This window comes from Canis aureus, chromosome 14, assembly GCF_053574225.1.
Source record: "Canis aureus isolate CA01 chromosome 14, VMU_Caureus_v.1.0, whole genome shotgun sequence".
Lineage (NCBI taxonomy): Eukaryota > Metazoa > Chordata > Mammalia > Carnivora > Canidae > Canis > Canis aureus.
In genome coordinates, this window is record NC_135624.1 from 6,765,489 (window position 1) to 6,789,682 (window position 24,194).

Below are 24,194 nucleotides of genomic sequence, written 5' to 3' on the forward strand. Positions count from 1 at the left end.
GGAAAAACAGACTAGTAACTTTTTGTCAATGGTAGCTGAATATCAGTTATTTTCTAAATGTCCTCATTAATAATGATTTTCCAAAATAAATGATTTTCATTAATTAGTACATTTACTAACAATAATTTTGCTTAATCCAAAAGGGTTTCATAGAAGACAAAAAGTGAGAAGCCCCCAAAGTTTGAGAAAATTATGCAAGTGAGAAAACTTTATGCATTTTTTCTTATGGTTAGAAAAAGATTCCTTTTTCACAATTAATGATAACATAGTTTAATCCAGTCATTTGTTGGGAAGCCTCTTTTGTGCCAAGAATGAGAAGATTACAAAGGTATATAAACTGGTTTCCCTACCATCAGGAAACTTCGTTTAACAGAGGAAAAAGACATGTAAACAGATGGTGACATTGCAATGTTGGGTACACTATGGTCAGAGAAGGATGGGCTTTTACGGCAGTTCAGAAGAGGGATCTCTAATCCAGACCCACAGTGAGCAAGCATACCTGAATTCTAAGACAAAACTGGCTAACATTCACTGTTTATTATGTGCTGGGGACTCTTAAGTGCATGACACCTATTAGCACATTTCATCCTCACCAAAAGCCCACTAGTACCCCATTATCAAATAACGCCTTTTGAAAAATTAGTGACTTGCCCAATGACACACTGCTCTGAAGATGCTGGATTAGAATCCAGAATAAGGCCATTACACACAATAATGGCCTCTCAAAGATGTCCATGTCCTAACTCCCAGGATTTGTGAATATTTTACCCTACATGGCAAAGGGGAACTGAGGTTACAGACTGAATTAAGAATGCTAATCCATTGGTTTAGATAGGGAGATTATGCTAGATTATCCGGGTGGGCCAATACAATCCCAAGGGTCCTTAAAAATAGAAGGAGAAAAAAAAAAGAGAGAGAGAGAGAGAGAAAAGAAATAGAAGGAGAAGGTAGAAGAAGAGGTGGGGGGGGGCAAGAAATAGGAATACGAACTACGTAAAACAGAAAGAGATGCAGCATAGCTGGCTTCAAAGGTGGAGAAAGGGACCCCAAAGTCAAGATATGTGGGTAACCTCTAGAAGGTAAAAAAGTCCAGGAAACTCTTTCTTCTAGAGCCCCCAAAAAGGCAAACAGCATGCCAACACCTTGATTTCGACCCAGTAAGACCCATTTCCGACTTTGGAACTCCAGAGCTATAATAGATTTGCATTTTTTAAGCCACAAATTTGTGATAATTTATTACAACAGTAATAGGAAACCAACACATAGACCCAACTCTTTCTCATTTCAAAGTGCAAGGCCTTGATTCTAGAACTCTCTTCCTGAGTTCTAAGTTAGAAGACTGTGAGCCAATATTTTTGCATGTGTAGCTTGAAATATTTGGTCCTAAATTCTATGAGCCATATGTAGATATATTTGCAAAGTATGTTTATGATTATGTTGAAGTCCAAGACTGTATCACAAACACGTTTAAAGAAATGGAAACAGGGACTTCTGGGTATCTCAGTGGTTGAGCATCTGCCTTTGGCTCAAGGTGTGATTCCATGGTCCTGAGATAGAGTTCAGCATCAGGGCTTGCTGCAAGGAGCCTGCTTCTCCCTCTGTCTGTCTTTGCCTCTCTGTGTCTCTCATGGATAAATAAATAAAATCTTTTTAAAAAATAAAGAAAGAGGGATCCCTGGGTGGCTCAGCGGTTTGGTGCCTCCCTTCGGCCCAGGGCCTGATCCTGGAGACCCGGGATCAAGTCCCACAAAGTCCCACATCGGGCTCCCTGCATGGAGCCTGCTTCTCCCTCTGCCTGTTGTCTCTGCGCTCCCCCCTCTACATCTCTAATGAATGAATAAATAAATAAAATCTTTAAAAAAAAATAAAAAATAAAGAAAGAAATGGAAACAGAAAATTTTATCTAAATACACAGATAGAAAAAGTTGCCTTCTGGGTACTTGGGCAGCATATTAAATTTTAGGAGTGGCTGTAAAATATTCTGAGCTGCATCCAACAAGTTAATTATTAAAATTCAAAGTATGCTTATCATTTTTATGTTACATTCTTTCTCTGACAGGTTTAAGTATTCCTAATAATTTCTTTCAAATCAAAAGGAGAATCAATGGTCCCTTCTTACCCTGTGATTCAAATACCAATAACTTCACAGACGACATCTTTTATTTCCATTTAAAAAGCACTCCTCTAATATTCAACAAAGCAGGAAAGAATATCCACGGAAAAAGGACAGTCCATTCAATAACTGGTGCTGGGAAAACTGGACAGCCCCGCGCAGAAGAATGAAACTAGACCAATTTCTTACACCATACACAAAGATAAACTCAAAATGGTTGAAAGATCTAAATGTGAGACAAGAATCCATCAAAATCCTAGAGGAGAACACAGGCAACACCCTTTTTGAACTTGGCCACAGTAACTTCTTGCCAGATACATCAATGAAAGCAAAGGAACCAAAGCAAAAATGAACGATTGGGACTTAGGATAAAAGGCTTCTGCACAGCAAAAGAAAGAGCAACAAAACTAAAAGACAACCTACAGAATGGGAGAAGATATTTGCAAATGACAGATCAGATAAAGGGCTAGTGTCCAAGATCTATAAAGAATTTCTCAAACTCAACACTCAAGAAACCAAAAATCCAATCATGAAATGGGCAGAAGACATGAACAGAAATTTCACCAAAGAAGACATCCACATGGCCAACACGCACATGAGAAAATGCTCCGCATCACTTGCCATCAGGGAAATGCAAATCAAAACCATAATGAGGGCAGCCCTGGTGGCTCAGCAGTTTGGGCAGCCTTCAGCCCGGGGCCTGATCCTGGAGACCCAGGATCGAGTCCCACGTTGGGCTCCCTGCATGGAGCCTGCTTCTCCCTCTGCCTGTGTCTCTGCCTCTCTCTTTCTCTCTCTCTCTCAATCTTATGAGTGAATAAATAAAATCTTAAAAAAAAAAAACCCCACAATGAGATACCACCTCACACCAGTGAGAATGGCGAAAATTAACACAATTAACAAGACAGGAAAAACAAATGTTGTGAGAGGATGTGGAGAAGGGGGAACCCTCTTGCACTGTTGGTGGGAATGCAAACTAGTACAGCCATTCTGGAAAAGAGTGGAGGTTCCTCAAGAAGTTAAAAATAGAGCTACCCTATGACCCAGCAACTGCACTACTGGATATTTACCCCAAAAATACAGATGTAGTGAAAAGCTGAGACACCTGCACCCCAACGTTCATAGCAGCAATGTCCACAATAGCCAAACTGTGGAAGGAGCCACAATGTCCTTCAACAGATGAATGGATAAAGAAGACGTGGTCTGTATATACAATGGATATTACTCAGCCATCAGAAAGGATGAATACTCCCTATTTGCTTTGACACGGATGGAACTGGAGGGTATTATGCTGAGTGAAGTAAGTCAATCGGAGAAGGACAATCATCATATGATTTCACTCATATGTGGAATATAAGAAATAGTGAAAGGGATTATAAGGGAAAAGAGGGGTACTGAGTGGGAAAATTAGAGAGAGAGACAAACCATGAGAGACTCCTAACTCTGGGAAATGAACAAAGGGTTGTGTAAGGGGAGGTGAGCAGGGGTCTGGGGTAACTGGGTGATGGGCACTGAGGAGGCCACTTGATGGGATGAGCACTGAGTGTTATACTATATGTTGGCAAATCGAACTTCAATTAAAACAAATGAAAAAATAAAAATAAAAACCAATGCACAATTTTGTCTCTCTCTCTCTCTCTCTCTCTCTCTGTTTCTCTCTTTTTTTCCTGGTCTAGTGCCTGACAGCACTCCGCATAGGGGCTGCTCTGTAAGCCTGGGTTACTGAGTAAGGAAGACTCAACAGAACCCAAAGCTGACTGATGATGGGCATACAGTATGAGTGAGAAATCAACCTTGAGTTTTATGTCACTGAGAGTTTGTTGTTTGTTTCAACAACACAATGTAACCTACACCTACTAGTACAGGTGAGTACAAGTCAGCCAGATAAAGACAGTAAAAATATCTCATGCAGAAAGAGCATTGTGTAAAAAGGCATAGAGAAGTCCGATGACTTCAGGGAATATACCCCACATTAACCATAGTGAAACTACAGGAATGAACTTGGAAGAGTGAGTTAAGATTGATTTGTGAAAGGCATCTAATGAAATGACATGAAGTTTAGCCCTTGTTGTGGGAGTAATTTGGAATCACTGGAGATTTTTTTTTTAGGAATTTATTTGTTTGTTTGTTTGTTTTTATTGGAGTTCAATTTGCCAACATATAGCATATCACTCAGTGCTCATCCCGTCAAGTCCCCCTCAGTGCCTGTCACCCAGTCACCCCAACTCCCGCCCACCTCTCTTTCCACTACCCCTTGTTTGTTTCCCAAAGTTAGGAGTCTCTCATGTTCTGTCATCCTCATTGATATTTTCACTCATTTTCTCTCTTTCCCCTTTATTCCCTTTCACTAGTTTTTATATTCCCCAAATGAATGAGACCATATAATGTTTGTCCTTCTCTGATTGACTTACTTCACTCAGCATAATACCCTCCAGTTCCATCCATGTCGAAGGAAATGGTGGGTATTTGTTGTTCCTAATGGCTGAGTAATATTCCATTGTATACATAGACCACATCTTCTTTATTCATTCATCTTTCAATGGACACTGAGGCTCCTTCCACAGTTTGGCTATTGCGGACATTGTTGCTCTAAACAATGGGGTGCAGGTGTCCTGGCGTTTCACTGCATCAGTATATTTGGGGTAAATCCCCAGCAGTGCAATTGCTGGGTCGTAGGGCAGTTCTAATTTTTTGAGGAACCTCCACACAGTTTTCCAGAGTGGCTGTACCAGCTTGCATTCCCACCAACAGTGCAAGAGGGTTCCCCCTTCTCCACATCCTCTCCAACGTTTGTTGTTTCCTGTCTTGTTAATTTTCCCCATTCTCACTGGTGTGAGGTGGTATCTCATTGTGGTTTGATTTGCATTTCCCTGATGGCAAGTAACACGGAGCATTTTCTCATGTGCTTGTTGGCCATGTGTAGGTCTTCTTTGGTGAAATCTCTGTTCATGTCTTCTGCCTGTTTTATGATTGGATTATTTGTTTCTTTGCTGTTGAGTTTAATAAGTTCTTTTTTTTTAAGATTTTATTTATTCATGATACAGAGAGAGAGAGAGGCAGAAATACAGGCAGAGGGAGAAGCAGGGACGTGGGACTCAATCCTGGGTCTCCAGGATCACACCCTGGGCCGAAGGCAGCACTAAACTGCTGAGCCCCCCGGGCTGCCCTAATAAGTTCTTTATTGATCTTGGCTACTAGCCCTTTACCTGATATGTCATTTGCAAATATCTTCTCCCATTGTGTAGGTTGTCTTTTAGTTTTGTTGACTGTTTCTTTTGCTGATGACATGATACTGTACATAGAAAACCCAAAAGACTCCACCCCAAGATTGCTAGAACTCATACAGCAATTTGGCATCGTGGCAGGATACAAAATCAATGCCCAGAAATCAGTGACATTTCTATACACTAACATGAGACTGAAGAAAGAGAAATTAAGGAGTCAATGCCATTTACATTTGCACTCAAAAGCATAAGATACCTAGGAATAAACCTAACTAAAGAGGTAAAGTATCTATATCCTAAAACCTACAGAACACTTCTGAAAGAAATTGAGAAAGACACAAAGAGATGGAAAAATATTCCATGCTCATGGATTGGAAGAATTAATATTGTGAAAATGTCTATGCTACGCAGGGCAATTTACACATTTAATGCAATCCCTATCAAAATACCATGGACTTTCTTCAGAGAGTTAGAACAAATCATCTTAAGATTTGTATGGAATCAGAAAAGATCCCCCGTATAGCCAGGGGAATATTAAAAAAGAAAACCAGAGCTGGGGGCATCACAATGCCAGATTTTAGGTTGTCCTACAAAGCTGTGATCATCAAGACAGTGTGGTACTGGCACAAAAACAGACACATAGTAGATCAATGGAACAGAACAGAGAACCCAGAAATGGGCCCTCAACTCTATGGTCAACTAATATTTGACAAAGGAGGAAAGACTATCCACTGGAAAAAGGACAGTCTCTTCAATAAATGGTGCTGGGAAAATTGGACATCCACATGCAGAAGAATGAAACTAGACCATTCTCTTGCACCATACACAAAGATAAACTCAAAATGGATGAAAGATCTAAATGTGAGACAAGAATCCTTCAAAATCCTAGAGGAGAACACAGGCAACACCCTTTTTGAACTTGGCTACAGCAACTTCTTACAAGATACATCTATGAAGGCAAGGGAAACAAAAGCAAAAATGAATTGTTAGGATTTTATTTATGTATTTATTTATGTATTTATGTATTTATTTGAGAGAGAACATGGGATGGGTGGAGGGTGGGGTGGACCAGAGGGAGAGAGACAGACTCTGCACTAAGCACATGACGGTAAGATCATGACCTGAGCCGAAATCTAAGAGTTGGATGCTTAACTGACTGAGCCACCCAGGGACCCTGGAATCAGTGGAGATTTTCAAATAAGATTGCTGTTGTCCAAGATTGTTGTTCAATCTTCCTAATCTGTTAGGAAGATTATTTAGACTTTAGTATGCAAGGCTTCAGATATGGAGAAATTTGGGGAAGGGACAGTTTTATAGTATAGAAAAGAGTAGATGAGGACATGAACCTTGGTAACATTAATGTTTTATCTTTATAACATGAACTCCTTTATAAAGAAAATATGAGATTGTGGTTAAAAACTTGCTTCTGGAGCTAGACAGAACATAGTTTAAAACCCACTTTTACCTCTACCTGAATTTGTTACCTGGGCAAGAGTTCCTCAACCTCTTGGCCTCAAATTCCTCTTTGAAAATTAAAGTAATAATGATGTTTCCTTTTTGAGTTGTTGTGAGGCTTACATTGAATACTGCGTGTAAAGCACTTAGTGTGAGCCTAGTACAGAAAAAGCATTCTACAGGTATTGGGTACAATGATCATAATGTAGTGATATTGTAGTAAGTGTGAGACATAAATTCATGTCTATTCTTCTCAATCTTATTAAATAGTGCAGTGGAAATAGATTGTGATTTAGAAACAGAAGATCTTAGACACAATACCACCATTCACTGGCAGTGTCATTTTGGCACTGTCAGTCAACTTTTTTTTTAAACAATTTCTCTAAAAAAGATTATTATTTTTTTAAAGAGCATATTTAGGTTCACAGTAAAATTAAGAGGGAGGTAGACAGAGTTTTCATATATTCCTTCTTCTAACACATGCACAGTCTCCCACATTATTAACATCCCCAGATGTACCAGAATGGTACATTTGTTACAGTTGATGGACCTTGACTGACACATCATAATCACCCCCAACCCGTAGTTTACATTAGAATTCTCTCTTGGTGTTGTAAATTCTATAGGTTTGGATAAATGTATAGTGATATGTATCCATCATTATGTATCAGTATCATACAGAGTATTTTTATGTATCAGTATCATACAGAGTATTTTTAATGCCCTAAAAATCCTCTGTGCTCTACCTATTGATACCTTCCCCCTGGCAACTCCTGACAACATCATGTTATTATTTCCATAATTTTATCTTTTCCAGAATGTCTTATAGTTGGAATCATACAATATGCAGCATTTTCAGATTGGCTTCTCTCACTTAGTAGTGTACATTTAAGGTTCCTCCACGTCTTTTTATGGCTTGATAGCTCATTTCTTTTCAGTGCTGGATAATATTCCTTTGTCTGGATGTACCATTCTTTATTTGTCCATTCGCCTACTGAAGAAGATCTTGGTCACTTCCAAGTTTGACAACTGTGAATGAAACTGCTATAAACATCTGTGTGCAGGTTTTGGGGTGGACATGTTTTCAAATCCTTTGGGTAAATACTAAGGAACATGATTTCTTGCTCATATTATAGGAGTATGTTTAGTTTTCTATGAAACCACTGTTTTCCAAAGTGGTTGTACAATTTTGCTGTTCTCATCAACAATGAATGAGAGTTCCTGTTTCTCCACATTTTCACCTGCCATTTGATGTCAATGTTCTGGATTTTGGTCATTCTAATAGGTGCGTAGTTTTATCTCACTGTTGTTTTAATTTACATGTCCCTGATGACTTATGACATGGAGCATCTTTTTATATGCTATTTGCCATCTGCATATATTCTTTGATGAGCTGTCAAAGTCTTTGGCTCAATTTTTAATTGACAAGACAACCAAATTTTATAAACCATGGTTTCCTTATCTGCAAAATATGGACCTTGATCCCAGGACTGTGTCTATTACAAGGCTATTGAGAGGTTCAAGGTGGGATAAGATAAGTGGAAACCTTTTGTAAGTGATGAGGTTCTAATACATAGAAAGTAATATTTATTTGTTTGTCCCTTTAACTGCTATTCAGCATGATTTCTTAAAATAAATATTTATTGTTTTATTTGAGAGACAGTGAGAGATTCCAAGCTGGGGAAAGGGCAGAGGGAGATGAAGAGAATCCCAGGTACACTCCCTGCTGAACAAGGAGCCAGATGTGGGGATCCATCTCATTACTCTGAGATCATGATCTGAGCCAAAACCAAGAGCCAGATGCCCAATGGACTGAGCTACCCAGGCATCCCTAATCAGCATGATTCTATTCTTTGTTGTGTTACTTCTGATAGATGATTTAAGTTTTGAGACTATCAAATTAGAAATTTAAAAGATAAATGTCACAACCAATGAAAGTAGCACTCAGTAAGTTCTGAATTCTTCCAACTGTGATGAATTGGCACATCTCCCTTCACAAGGGTTTCAGTGATGCAGTCTTGTTTCTATCCAGATGAGAAGGGGGGATGCGGTTGCCTCAGAGAACAGACAAGGAACAAAATGAGCAGAAGTTCTGCTCCCTGATGTCCCCAGAACAGATGCCTTACCCCAGGCATAGCTTTAAAAGGATAGTTTTGTGTGGCATCTGTTCCCTAGTTGTCCATGAAAGCAGTGCTAATTGAGAGAAATGCAGTGCCAAATCCACATTTTAATATTTGAGAATTTGCTTCATCTTAGCTATACAAATAGTTGCACACCAGGGTAGCTGTGTAAGGCTCACTTGGGGGAGCTTATAAACACTTTTATTAAAAAATATTTATTATGTCTCTAATGTGTACCAGTACTAACATGTTCTTTAAACATGAGGATATAGCAGGGAACAAAAAAAAAATTTTGGAGCTCACATGGAGCTTATACATGTGACAGATACATAAATATATAATATATCAAATGGTCACAAATGCTATGAAGAAAAATAAAGCAGAATGAGGGTCATAGATAAATGATAAATAGACATAAATATATAATATGTCAGATTGTCACAAGTGCTATAAAAAAATAAAGTGGAGTGAGGTCCACAAAAGGAATGGGAATGGGGACATGTTATTTTAGACAGATGGTCAGAGAGGTCTTCTCTGATAAGATGACATATGAGCAGAGACCTAAAGGAAGTGAGAGAAGAAGAAATATGGATATCTGGGGGGAATATCTAGGTAAAGGGCCATTATGCAGAAGGAATAGCATGTGTAAAGGTCCTGAGATAAGAACACCAGTTTAATTTTGTTCTTCTTCAAGAAATAGCAATGAGGCCAGTAGTGACTAACAATGAGTGAGTTTGGGATGGAGGGAGATTTGGGAAGTGAGAGGAGGGAGCTGGAGGCTGGGCACAGATTAGGAAGGACCTTAGGCCATCAAGAGGATTTAGGCTCTAATGCTGAGTGAGATAGGAAGGCATTGAAAGTTTTGAGCAGATGACTGACTAAGGTCTAACTTTAGAAGATCATCCTGGGTGTCCTGAAGAAGAGCGTAGACTATAAGAGAGGGCAGGAATGGAGGTGGGAGCCACTTATGCACATGTGCCATACTATGGGCAGAAAATGATGGTGTTCTGGACTAGGGAGCTAATGGGGGAGATGGTTATCAATATCTATATTTTTACTGCCTCCCCCATCCATTCCATTTCCAATTCTGTAGATTTAGGTTAGGAACTAGGACTCAGCATTTTAAAAAACATTCTGTAGGTGAATCTGAGGCATGCGAACAACTGGGGATAAGAAACCAGGACCGCCTCCCTCTGAGGTCTTGCCCTTGGATCTTTCTGCCTCTGTTCTTACCCCGTCTCTGGCTCAGTCCTTTTCTGTAGAGCTCTGTTGCCCTATTGTTTGTCCTTGTCATCTCTGTTATTTTCTGCTATTTTCAACCTGCCAAACCCCAGGCAACTGCCCACTCGTGCCCTGGAGGTTAAACCCACGCTGTTGCCTGATTTCTCTTTCTTCAATCCTCTTTCCTTCCTCTGTGTCCCTGTCAGTCTTTCTCAGGGTTCTGCTAGGCCCTGTAGGGAGCTCCAATCTGCTGGCCCCTTACCGCCTGGCCCCAGTCAGTCATCCCACAGTGGGACCGTCCCACTGTGCCTCCTCCGTCATCCTCAAGGATCCCAAATGATTTATGTGCCTTGCTTCAGAAACAACATGGAAGTTTCCATTTCTGCCTCTTTGTGCAAATTATTTCATCAGCTGGGCTGATGTGTTTCCTCTCTGTCTTACCAAATGCTATGCATCCACCAAAGACACTGCACAAATTCTTATTAGAAATATATTTTTAGAAAGTTTGAATGGCTATGCATGCCCGTGATTCAAAATTCAAAGCATTGGAAATTTTATATTTAAAAATTACTTTTGTGATATGATGACTGCCAGCCAACCAGTTCTCCACCCCAGACGCTTGACTCTGCAAGCTACCTGTGTATCCTTTCACAAATATTCTATCATATTTAGCCACAGAGGTGTGTTTATATTTTGTATTTATAAATAGCTCTTGTTAACAGATCACAAACACACACACAAGAGATTATTTGTGTGTGTTTGTTTGATCTACTAATGGTAACATGTTATTCACATTGTTTTGCCCTTGCTTTTTTCATTTAAAATATTCATCCTTGTTCACTATCAGTACACACAGGACTGGATCCTTCTTCTCTTCCCCCTTCTCCATTTCCTTCTCTTCTTCTCCTCCTCCCCCTCCTCCAACTCCTCCTTCCTCTTCTTTGTCGCCATCTCCTTCTTTTTTTCCTTCTTCTCTGTCTCCTCCTCCTCCTTATTCACCTTCTTCTTCTCCATCTCTGAACTTAGTTACATCATTAAATTATTTCATTTTGGAGTTGTATATTTTTTATTGTGGCAAAATACGCATAACCTGAAATCTACCACTTTAACAATTTGTAAGTATCCATTTCAGTGGTATTAAGTACATTGACACTGCTGTGCAACCACCCCTATCATCCATCCCCAGACTTGCTCATCTTCCCAAACTGATTCCCACATCCGTTAAACACTAACTTACTTTTCTCTCCTCCCCCCAAGCCCTAGCAATCACTGACCTACTTTTTTCTCTACAAGCTTAGCTACTCTAGATACCTCATACAAGTAGAATCATGTACTCTTTGTCCTTTCACAGCTGGCTTATTTCACTTAGCATAATGTCTTCAAGGTTTATCTGTGTTGCAGTGTATGTCCAGATTTCATTCTTTTCAGGTTGAATAATAATATTCCATTGTACATGACTGTGTAGTATTTCATTTATCTGACCATGATTGCTTGAGTCGCTTCCAATTTTTGGCTACTCCGAACGATGCTGCCATGAACATGAATGTGCAAGTATCCGGTGAGCTCCTGCTTCAATTCTTCTGAATATGTACCCAGAAATGAAATTGCTGGATCACATGGCAATTCTATGTTTAATTTTTGAGGAACTGCCAAACTGTTTTCCATAATGCCTAATTCTTTTACGTGACTGCTCTGTGTTCTACTATATGGATATAGCATCGTTTATGTAACCAATCCTATATTGATGGATAGTAATAATGTTTCCAGGCTCTTGCTATAAAAATATTGCAATAAAATTCCTTGAAAATTTGTGTGGGTGTCCATAGACAGGTATATCTGTGAGGTAAATTCTTTTTAAAAAAATTTTTTTTATTTATTTGAGAGAGAGTGAGAGACCGAGAGTGTACGAGAGCATGAGTGGGGAGGAGGAGCAGAGGCAGAGGGAGCAGCAGACTCCCCACTGCGCAGGGAGCCCAATGTGGGGCTTGATCCCAGCTCAGGATAATGACCTGAGCTGAAGGCAGACACTTAAGTGACTGAGCCACCCAGGCGTCCCTGTGAGGTAAATTCTTAATACAATTGTTAGGTCAGGGAATATGTGAGCCTTTTAAAAATAGATTTTATTTTTTAGAGCATTAAGTTCATGGCAAAATTTGAGTAGATGGTACAGAGATTTCTCATTGAGGCCCTGCCTTCATACACACACTGCCTCCTCCAGAGTGGTACATTTGTTACAATTGATGAAGCTACATGGACACATCATTATCACCCCAAATCCAGAGTTTATGTTAGGATTCTATCTTGGTGTACATTTTATGGGTTTGGATAAATATATGATGACATGTATCTGCTGTTACGGTAGCATACAGAATATTTTTGTCGCCCTAAAAACCTTTTGTGTTCTACCTATTGCTCCTGCTCTCCTCAACCCCACCCTGCTCACCCCTGACAACACTGATCTGTTACTGTTTCCATAGTTTTGCCTTTTCCAGGATGTCTTACGTTGGAATCATACGATACGCAGGCTTTTCTGATTGGCTTCTTTCACTTAGTAGTGCTCATATAAGGTTCCTCCATGTCTTTAAAAAAAATTTTATTTATTTATTTATTCATGAGAGATACACAGAGAGAGGCAGAGACACAGGCAGAGGGAAAAGCAGGAGCCTTGTGGGGAGCTCGATATAGACTCGATCCCAGGATCCTGGGTTCATGACCTGAGTCAAAGGCAGATGCTCGGGATCCCTGGGTGGCGCAGCGGTTTGGCGCCTGCCTTCGCCCCAGGGCGCGATCCTGGAGACCCGGGATCGAATCCCACGTCGGGCTCCTGGTGCATGGAGCCTGCTTCTCCCTCTGCCTATGTCTCTGCCTCTCTCTTTCTCTCTCTGTGACTATCATAAATAAATAAAACTTTAAAAAAATATTTAAAAAAAAAAAAAAGGCAGATGCTCAATTGCTGAGCCACCCAGGCATCCCTGCTCCATGTCTTTTATGGCTTGATAGCTCATGACTTTTCAGTGCTGTTAATATTCTATTGTTTGGCTATAACTGTTTATCCATTCACCTACTGAAAGACATCCTGCTTGCTTCCAGGTTTTGGTGATCATGAATAATCCTCTCATGGAAAACTGTCCTGTGTTACCTATTGTCAAATGTCTGATAACAATTGTTTCATATATTTTCTTCAGTTTTTCCACCAAGAAAAGTTAAGGCCAGTCCTCATTACTCTATCAGGATTGGAAGCAGAAGTTTTTCACCTTGACTTTTTAAACTATAGCTCTTTTTATTTATTTTTATTGGTTGTTCTGGGGATTACACCAAGCATCTTACACTGATCACAATCTTCTTAGACTTTTTATTGAACTACTTCAAGAAAGAGGTAGAAATTTTGCAGTAGTACATTTGCATTTCCCCCCATCTTTTTTGCGATTTTTTACCATGTATATTACTTTTATATACATTTTTGATACACGATTACATAGGATAAAATTCACTCCTTTAAAGTATACAATTCAATGTTTTGTTTTTTTTTAAATTGTGCAAACATCACCATGATTAATATTAGAGCATTTTCATCAGTCCAAAAAGAAACCCCATGCCCATTAGGGGTCACTTTCCACCACCACCCGCCCCCCTGGTCCTGGCAACTACTCATCTACTTTTTGTCTCTATGGATTTGCCTATTCTGGACATTTCTTAAAAGTGAAATTATATAATACCTGCATATATTTTAAACCTAACAACACAATGCTATACTTTTTGCTTTAAAAAGTTGAATGGATTTCACACAAGTTAAGAGAAAAAACACATATAGTTTTTTTATTCATCCACATACTACCATTTTTTATGTTTTTCATTTTCCTGTCGATCTGAGTTACCATATGGTGTCATTTCCTTTTATTCTGAAGAGCTTCCTTTAGCATTTCTTGTAATTCTCCCTTTCCCGTTTAAGATCTTGTGCCAAACAGGGGCCAAGGAAGTGTCTGCCATGTGCCAATTCCATTCCTTGGTAAGTTGAGTTTTTAAAGAAATTTGCACCTTTAATCTAAATTATTGAATACGTTGGCATTAAATTGTTGATATTATTCTCTTCACATACTTTTAATATTATGGCTCCTGTAGTGATGCCCTTCTTTCAATCCTAATACTGGTAATTTGGATTTTCTCTTAGGATTTGCTAAGGGTTTATCAGTTGTGATCTCTTCGAAGAATAGACTTTTGGTTTTATTAGTTTTCCATATTTATTTTTCTGTGTTTTTCTAATTGCTGTTGTGTCTTTGTGTTTGTCTTTCTGTTTATTTTAGGTTTAATCTGCTCATCATTTTCTATCTTATTTAGGTGTCAATTTATGTCATTGATTTTAACTTTTTCTTATTGTCTCACATAAACATTTAAGGTAATAATTTTCCTTTAATTATGGCTTTAGATGCAGCTCACAAATTTTCATGTCACATTTTCAATGTCATTCAGTTTAAAATATTTTCTGATTTTCTTTCTCCCATACTTGTTTAATTTCTAAATATTTGGAACTTTCCCAGTTGTCAGCCCCTTCAGGGTCAGTCTCTCTCTCTCTCTCTCTCTTAAATCTTTTTTAAAAGATTTTACTTATTTATTTGAGAGAGAGAGAGCCTGAGTGTAGCGGGGGAGGGACATGGGCAGGTGTGGGGGGGCGGCAAGAGCACAAGTGGCAAGGGTGGCAGAAGGAGAGGGACAAGTAGGCTCCCTGCTCAGCAGGGAGCTGTCCTGGAGCTTTAGCCCAGAATGCTGGGATCATGACCTGAGTTTAAGGCAGATGCTGAACTCCCACTGAGCCACCCAGGTGCTCCCTAATTCCAGTCTCTTCGGGGCCTGTCAATCTTTCACCTCTGCAATCTGATTGTGGAAGGCTGAATTCTAAGATGGTCCTCAATGGTCCCCCACCTCCTGGTATTCATGCCCTTATGTAATCCTCTCCCCTGAGTGTGGGCTGCTCCTAGCTACTTGCTTCTAACCAGTAGACCACAGCAAAAGTTATGGCACGTCAGTTCTGTGATTAAGCTACAGCATGTCATGACTTCCATCTTGCTAGCAGACTTGCTGGCTTTGATGAGCAAGCTGCCATAGTGGAGAGGCCTGTGTGGCAAGGAACTGAGGACAACCTCAAGCCAACAGCCAACAAGGAAGGAGGCCTTCAGCCCAACAGCCCTTGAGGGACTGAATCCTGCCAACAACCAGGTAAGTGAATTTGGAAATGGATCCCGCCTACTTCTGCCTTCAGGTGAGACCCAGCTCTGGCTGATTGCAGTCTTATGAAAATACTGAAGGAGAGGGTCCATGCGTGGATTCCTGAGCCACAGAAACTGCAAGGTGGTGAAAGTGTCATCTTAAGCTGCTAAGTTTTGGTGTTTAGCATCAATACGTAACTAATATATCAACTCTTGGTCATGAGTGCTTATGCATACTTCTGGTGCCACTCCCCTGTGTAGCTCCCTCTTCATAGGTACCCTGCCCTGAAAATTCCAACAGCCTTACCAGTCCAGAACTCTGATCTCTGTATGTATTTGGGTATTTTAAGAGAAAAGATTGACTTACAAATGTCTTCATATCCTCCACAGATCTTAATTTAATATGAAATTTTTAAGACTTTTCCTTTAGTATTTATTGATTGGCATGTTTTCCAACTTGAACTGCCCTGATGCATGGCTTTTTTTTTTTTAAGTTTTAATTTTATTTATTTATTTTTTTAAAGATTTTATTTATTTATTCATAGAGATGCAGAGAGAGAGAGAGAGAGGCAGAGACACAGGCAGAGGGAGAAGCAGGCTCCATGCAGAGAGCCCAACGTGGGACTCGATCCAGGGTCTCCAGGATCACGCCCTGGGCTGCAGGCGGCGCTAAACCGCTGCGCCACCGGGGCTGCCCTTAAGTTTTAATTTTAATGCCAGTTAATTAACATACAGGGTTATATTAGCTTCAGGTGTACAATACAGTGATTTAACACTTCCAAACCTCACCCAGTGCTCATCATGACAAGTGTCCTCCTTGATCACCAGGAGCACATCTTCATGGGAAGTCAGGAGACCCTGTGCAGGGCTCCCCAGTTTGAAATCCCAAGCCTGCAGCGGGGGGACCTGGGGCTGGAGCTGCGGCAGGGGGCACTGGACCGGTGGCGGCGCGGGGCAGCTCCGTGTCGGGGGGGCAGGCGGCGCCCCCGGAGGGGGGTCATGTCTAACGGCTTATGTACTGCCGAGCACCGCCAACGGAGACGTGAAGCCGGTGGTGTCCAGCACGCCTCTGGTGCTGGAGAACTATTGCAGCTGGAGAACTATTCGCCTACGATCCCAGATGCAGTGGCTGGTTACTACTTGAACCGTGCTGGCTTTGAGGCCTCGGACCCACACTTAATTCGGCTCGTCTCCCTAGCTGCCCAGAAATTCATCTCAGATATTGCCAGCGATGCCCTACAGCACTGCAAAATGAAGGGCACAGCTTCTGGCAGCTCCCGAAGCAAGAGCAAGTACACTCTAATCGTGGAGGACTTGACCCCTGCCCCCAGCCAATATAGCATTAGTGTGAAGAAGCTGCACTACTTCACCTGAGCCACCGAACCTGAATGTACTTGTCTGTCCCCTTGTCCCCACACCAGCCTGTTTTCATAATAAACTTTATTGTGGGGGGAAAAAAAAGAAAAGAAAAGAAAAGAAAAGAAAAGAAAAGAAAAGAAAAGAAAAGAAAAGAAAAGAAAAGAAAAGAAGAAAAGAAAAGAAAAGAAAAGAAAAGAAAAGAAAAGAAAAGAAAAGAGAAAAGAAAAGAAAAGAGAAAAGAAAAGAAAAGAAACCCCAGGTCTTCATGAACCATGTACCTCACACCTCACACACAGAGCTCAACTGCACTGAGTCACTCCTTCAGCTTCTAGACCTGGATGGACTTCCATCCTGCAGCTGTGGAATCTGGCTTCCCCAGTGGCTTCCAGGAGTTTGGATGACTTGGTGTGGCAGTGCAGGGGAATTAGCTCACCATGGGGTCAACCTTACCTAATAGGAAATGGTAGATGGGAGTAAGCCGGGCAGATACATTTTTTCTTTCTTCCTTCTTTGGACTTTTATGAAGTCTAGGAAAGTCCCCTTCTAGAGAAGTCCCATAGCCCCAGCAAGTGAACCTGTTGAATAACCTGCAGAGATGTTGAATAACATCTCTCTGTGACTCATTAAAGGCCTGGCCAGCATAGTAACAAATCACATAGCACTGCTTTATATCTTTCTGTGTCTTACTTCTACTTTTCTTCCCCCTCACCTCCTACTAGGCTCACACTACTCAAAGAAAGCAACCATACTTTAATCCTTGCCTTAGGCTCACCTTTCTAGAGAACCTAGGCTTAGGGAGAGATGACATCATAGCTGATCTTTGCTTTGTGTCCATCTCAATGAACAATTTCTGAGGAGTATACTTCAGTATAACGAATAGAACCATGACTTACCCTTGATAATTCACAGAGCCAATTTCATGTATTACTTTGTGTCCCATTCTGTTGTTTTACACATCCTCCCCATTTCTCAAGCTCTATGCTCATGGCAGTGAATGTTAGTATAGAGCAATGGAGGAAAGAATCAAGTTGAAGGCAACTTGAATGAATATGTTGTTGACATTTTGCTCTTAGCAAACTGGGTCATTGCACTATTCATGCCAGTCCTTGGGTTATTTTCCAAAAAATGATTGAAAAGAGAATGTGAGTGATATGTGCTGTGTTGATTAAAGCCTATGTCATATGTCCACTTATGGGTTACCTGAAGTCTATGGGATGAGGGTAGAGAACGTGCAGTTTCCTTATTACAATTCAAGTTGGTCACTTGAAGAAGAGGGGGAGGTAGATGCTGAGTGGCCAAAACATTCGATGTCTGTCATACTACCTATGTTGCTTTCTCACCACCTAGTGCCCTGTCTTCCTCATTGTGTGACTTTGAGCAAATTTTTTGATCCCTCTGAGCCTCACTCTGTCCATCTATAAATTGGGGATGATAATTCTTCACCAGGCTGCTGTTAGACTGCAATAAAATAAAGTACACATAGAACCTAGCAAACCTGGCAAAGGTTAGTCCTTTGCTTTTCCAACCTCTATCCTGTTCACTTTGCTGCTAACACCCTCCAACCTCTATCCTCTTCACTTTGCTGCTAACACCCTTCAACATTTAGTCAATACCCACTTTCCATTAATTTCTCACCTTTTGTTTAGTTCTTAATCTAATACAATCCAACTTTTGCCTCATTCACTTCACAAGAAGGCCTCTGAGCAAATGAGCTCTTCTTGGGCTTCATCTTATTTAATCTCTCTGGAGCATTTGAAGCTCTTGACTCTCTCCTTTTTTTTTCAAACCTCTTTCCTTCTTTAGCTTGGAGGAGAGAGTAGCCAAAGGGATCAACTGTGTCAGTTATTAAACTATTGTCTCTCAGTTTTAACCCATTCTCTATACTCTACTGCTGAAGACTTCAACATTCCTCTTGTAATTAATAGAATAAGCAAGTAGGCAGAAATTCATCAAGGATACAGAGGTCCCAAATAATACTATTGACATAATAAATTGACATTTCTAGAACACTCCACCCAACAGCAGAATACACAATAGTTTGATGACTGACACAGTTCATCCCTTTAGCTACTCAACATTCATAACCACTTTTCTACATGTTTTAAACTTCCATACAATAACAAAAACTTCTTTATGCTTTCACCTGACGAAAGGAAACTAGTTTTCTACAACAAAAAAACATTTCTCATCTTCTCCCCAAAATGAAGAAATAAAAAATTTCAAAAGTTATTGAATCAATCTTTATGACACAATCATGATAGATATCTCTAGGCTACATTAATTACTTCTCAAATACAGTTGCAGTGCTGAGGATTTTATTACCTAAAGGTGAATCATAAAGTTAATATCATCAATCCCCATATAGAATAATAAGGGAAAGGAGAAGAGTTGAGGGAAATACAAATACACACATGCACATACACGAATAATAATTAGCACAGATACTATTATAGTAGATATTAAATGCATACACACCCACATATATATATACATGTACACACACGTAGTACACATAACAAGAAGGAAATAAGCTTCACTGTTAGAGTCTTCATGTCTATACATGGCCACAAGAAGCTGTTAGACTTTCTTCTCCCCCTATTATTCCATGTTTTCTTTGCCCTTAGCCAGAATCTCAATTGGTCAGAATTATTTACTTGAAAGAGTGACTCAAACTTTCATTCCTAAAGGATCTGCATCCTCAGTAGCCCTGATTTTTTTTTTTTTTTTTGTAAATTTGCATTAACTTTTACTCTTGGATATGGAAGTATTAAGAAGCAACTGAGACTTCTGGGTGGCTCAGTGGTTAAGCATCTGCCTTTGGCTCAGGTGTGATTCCAGGGTCCTCGAATCAAGTCCCACATCAGGCTCCCCATAGGGAGCCTGCTTCTCCCTCTTCTTATGTCTCTGCCTCTCTGTCTCTCATAAATAAATAAGTAAAATCTTAAAAAAAAAAAAAAAGGCAACTCAGAGAACTCCTTAGGTTCCAGATATAATCCTCCTCACTCTCATTGTGTAGCAATCTACTCACCTTTGGTAGTTGGGATACTAATACTATTCTTTGCCTGTTGATTCAGAAGTGCAAGGAACCCAGAATAGCCAAGTTGCATTTCAGCTTCCAATTTAATGGAACTTTTGCTGTGTCTCATGGTGGAAGCATTTCTCTCTTGAGAACCAAGACCTCCAAACCAGTAAAATTCAAAGTTGCAGGGGAAGCAAAAATTCTGAAGGAAGTTGTTAAGTGCAATAGTGCAAGAAGCTGCTCTCTTCTTTTTTTTAAATTGGTTTTAATTGAAGTTCGATTTGCCAACATATAGTATAACACTCAGTGCTCATCCCATCAAGTGGCCTCCTCAGTGCCCATCACCCAGTTACCCCAGACCCCTGCTCACCTCCCCTTACACAACCCTTTGTTCATTTCCCAGAGTTAGGAGTCTCTCATGGTTTGTCTCTCTCTCTAATTTTCCCACTCAGTACCCCTCTTTTCCCTTATAATCCCTTTCACTATTTCTTATATTCCACATATGAGTGAAATCATATGATGATTGTCCTTCTCCGATTGACTTACTTCACTCAGCATAATACCCTCCAGTTCCATCCGTGTCAAAGCAAATAGGGAGTATTCATCCTTTCTGATGGCTGAGTAATATCCATTGTATATACAGACCACGTCTTCTTTATCCATTCATCTGTTGAAGGACATTGTGGCTCCTTCCACAGTTTGGCTATTGTGGACATTGCTGCTATGAACGTTGGGGTGCAGGTGTCTCAGCTTTTCACTACATCTGTATTTTTGGGGTAAATATCCAGTAGTGCAGTTGCTGGGTCATAGGGTAGCTCTATTTTTAACTTCTTGAGGAACCTCCACTCTTTTCCAGAATGGCTGTACTAGTTTGCATTCCCACCAACAGTGCAAGAGGGTTCCCCCTTCTCCACATCCTCTCACAACATTTGTTTTTCCTGTCTTGTTAATTGTGTTAATTTTCGCCATTCTCACTGGTGTGAGGTGGTATCTCATTGTGGGGTTTTTTTTTTTTAAGATTTTATTTATTCACTCATAAGATTGAGAGAGAGAGAGAAAGAGAGAGGCAGAGACACAGGCAGAGGGAGAAGCAGGCTCCATGCAGGGAGCCCAACGTGGGACTCGATCCTGGGTCTCCAGGATCAGGCCCCGGGCTGAAGGCTGCCCAAACTGCTGAGCCACCAGGGCTGCCCTCATTATGGTTTTGATTTGCATTTCCCTGATGGCAAGTGATGCGGAGCATTTTCTCATGTGCGTGTTGGCCATGTGGATGTCTTCTTTGGTGAAATTTCTGTTCATGTCTTCTGCCCATTTCATGATTGGATTTTTGGTTTCTTGAGTGTTGAGTTTGAGAAATTCTTTATAGATCTTGGACACTAGCCCTTTATCTGATCTGTCATTTGCAAATATCTTCTCCCATTCTGTAGGTTGTCTTTTAGTTTTGTTGCTCTTTCTTTTGCTGTGCAGAAGCCTTTTATCCTAAGTCCCAATCGTTCATTTTTGCTTTGGTTCCTTTGCTTTCATTGATGTATCTGGCAAGAAGTTACTGTGGCCAAGTTCAAAAAGGGTGTTGCCTGTGTTCTCCTCTAGGATTTTGATGGATTCTTGTCTCACATTTAGATCTTTCAACCATTTTGAGTTTATCTTTGTGTATGGTGTAAAAGATTGGTCTAGTTTCATTCTTCTGCACAAGGCTGTCTGTCCAATTGTCCCAGGACCACTTATTGAATGGACTGTCTTTTTGCCAATTGATATCCTGCTTTGTCAAATATTAGTTGACCATAGAGTTGAGGGCCCATTTCTGGGTTCTCTGTTCTGTTCCATTGATCTATGTGTCTGTTTTTGTGCCAGTACCACACTGTCTTGATGATCACAGCTTTATAATACAGCTTGAAATCCAGCATTGTGATGTCCCCAGCATTGGTTTACTTTTTCAATATTCCCCTGGCTATTTGGGGTCTTTTCTGATTCCATACAAATCTTAAGATGATTTGTTACAACTCTCTGAAGAAAGTCCATGGTATTTTTTTTTAATTTTTTTTATTTATTTATGATAGTAACACAGAGAGAGAGAGAGAGGCAGAGACACAGGCAGAGGGAGAAGCAGGCTCCATGCACCGGGAGCCCGATGTGGGATTCGATCCCAGGTCTCCAGGATCGCGCTCTGGGCCAAAGGCAGGCGCTAAACCGCTGCACCACCCAGGGATCCCAGTCCATGGTATTTTGATAGGGATTGCATTAAATGTGTAAATTGCCCCGGGTAGCATAGACATTTTCACAATATTAATTCTTCCAATCCATGAGCATGGAATGTTTTTCCATCTCTTTGTGTCTTTCTCAATTTCTTTCAGAAGTGTTCTGTAGTTTTTGGGATATAGATACTTTACCTCTTTAGTTAGGTTTATTCCTAGGTATCTTATGCTTTTGGGTGCAAGTGTAAACGGGATTGACTTCTTAATTTCTCTTTCTTCAGTCTCATGTTAGTGTATAGAAATGTCACTGATTTCTGGGCATTGATTTTGTATCCTGCCACACTGCCGAATTGCTGTATGAATTCCAGCAATCTTGGGGTGGAGTCTTTTGGGTTTTCTATGTACAGTATCATGTCATCTGTGAAGAGGGAAAGTTTGGCTTCTTTGCCAATTTGAATGCCTCTTATTTCTTTTTGTTCTCTGATGGCTGAGGCAAGGACTTCTCGTACTATGTTGAATAACAATATGTTGAATAACAGTGGTGAGAGTAGACATCCCTGTCATGTTCCTGATCTTTGGGGAAAAGCTTTCAGTTTTTCCCCATTGAGAATGATATTCACTGCGGGCTTTTCATAAATGGCTTTTAAGATATATTTTTAAAGATTTTACTTATTTATTCATGAGAGACACACAGAGACAGAGAGGCAGAGACACAGGCAGAGGGAGAAGCAGGCTCCATGCAGTGAGCCCGACTGGGGACTCGATCCTGGGTCCTCAGGACCACACCCTGGGCTGAAGGTGGCACTAAACCGCTGAGCCATCCGGGCTGCCCGACTTTTAAGATATTGAGGAAAGTTCCCTGTATCCCTACATTTTGAAGAGTGTTAATCAGGAATGGATGCTGTATTTTGTCAAATGCTTTCTCTGTATCTATTGAGAGGATCATATGGTTCTTGTTTTTTCTCTTGTTGATGTGATGTATCACATTGACTGTTTTATGAGTATTGAACCACCGTTGCATCCTGGGGATAAATCACACTTGGTCATGGTGAATAATCTTAATGTACTGTTGGATCCTATTGGCTAGTATCTTGTTGAGAATTTTTGCACCCATGTTCATCAGGGATATTAATCTATAATTCTTTTTGGTGGGGTCTTTGGTTTTGGAATCAAGGCAATGCTGTCCTCATAAAACGAGTTTGGAAGTATTCTATCCCTTTCTATCTTTTGAAACAGCTTTAGTAAAATTGGTATTATTTATTCTTTAAACGTTTGATAGAATTCCCCTGGGAAGCCATCTGGCCCTGGACTTTTGTGTCTTGGGAGGTTTTTGATGACTGCTTTAATTTACTTGCTGGTTATCGGCCTGTTCAGGTTTTCTATTTCTTTCTGTTCCAGGTTTGGTAATTAGTGGTTTTCCAGAAATGCATCCATTTCTTCTAGATTGCCTAATTTTTTGGCATATAGCTGCTCATAATACGTTTTTAAAATCATGTGTGTTTCCTTGGTATTGGTTGAGATCTCTCCTCTTTCATTTGTGATTTTATTAATTTGAGTCTTTTTTCTTTTAAATAAAGCTGGCTAGAGGTTTATCTATCTTATTAATTCTTTCAAAGAAACAACTCTTGGTTTTGTTAATCTGTTATACAGTTCTTCTAGTCTCTAATTCATTGAGTTCTGCTTGAGTATTTATTATCTCTCTTCTTCTGCTTGGTGCAGGTTTTACTTCCTGTTCTTTCTTTGGTTCCTTTAGGTGCAAGGTTAGCTTGTGTATTTGAGTTTTTCTCCAATTTTTTTGAGGGAGGCTTGTATTGCAATGTACTTCCCTCTTAGGACCGCTTTTGCTGTATCCCAAACATTTTGAATGGTTGTATCTTCATTTTCATTAGTTTCCAAGAATCTTTAATTCTTCTCTAATTTTCTGGTTGACCCATTCATCTTTTAATAAGATGCTCTTTAACCTCTATGTGTTTGAGTTTCTTCCAAAGTTCTTCTTGTGATTGAGTTCTAATTTCAAAGCATTGTGGTCTGAAAATATGCAGGGGACAATCCCAGTCTTTTGGTATCAGTTGAGACCTGATTTGCAATCGAGTATGTGGTCTATTCTGGAGAAAGTTCCGTGTGCACTTGAGAAGAATGTGTATTCAGTTGCGTTCAGATGGAAAGTTCTGTATATATCTGTGAAATCTATTTGGTCCAGTGTATCATTTAAGGCCCTTGTTTCTTTGGTGACAGTCTGCTTAGAATATCTGTCATTTGCTGAAAGTGCCAAGTTGAAGTCTCTCACTAT

General features: G+C 40.1%; 1 pseudogene; it reads left to right on the forward strand.

Annotated features, from left to right (window-relative positions):
* The first annotated feature begins 6,439 nt into the window (after positions 1–6,439).
* Positions 6,440–16,744, forward strand: LOC144283816 (transcription initiation factor TFIID subunit 10 pseudogene; annotated as a pseudogene).
* Positions 16,745–24,194: the final 7,450 nt, after the last annotated feature.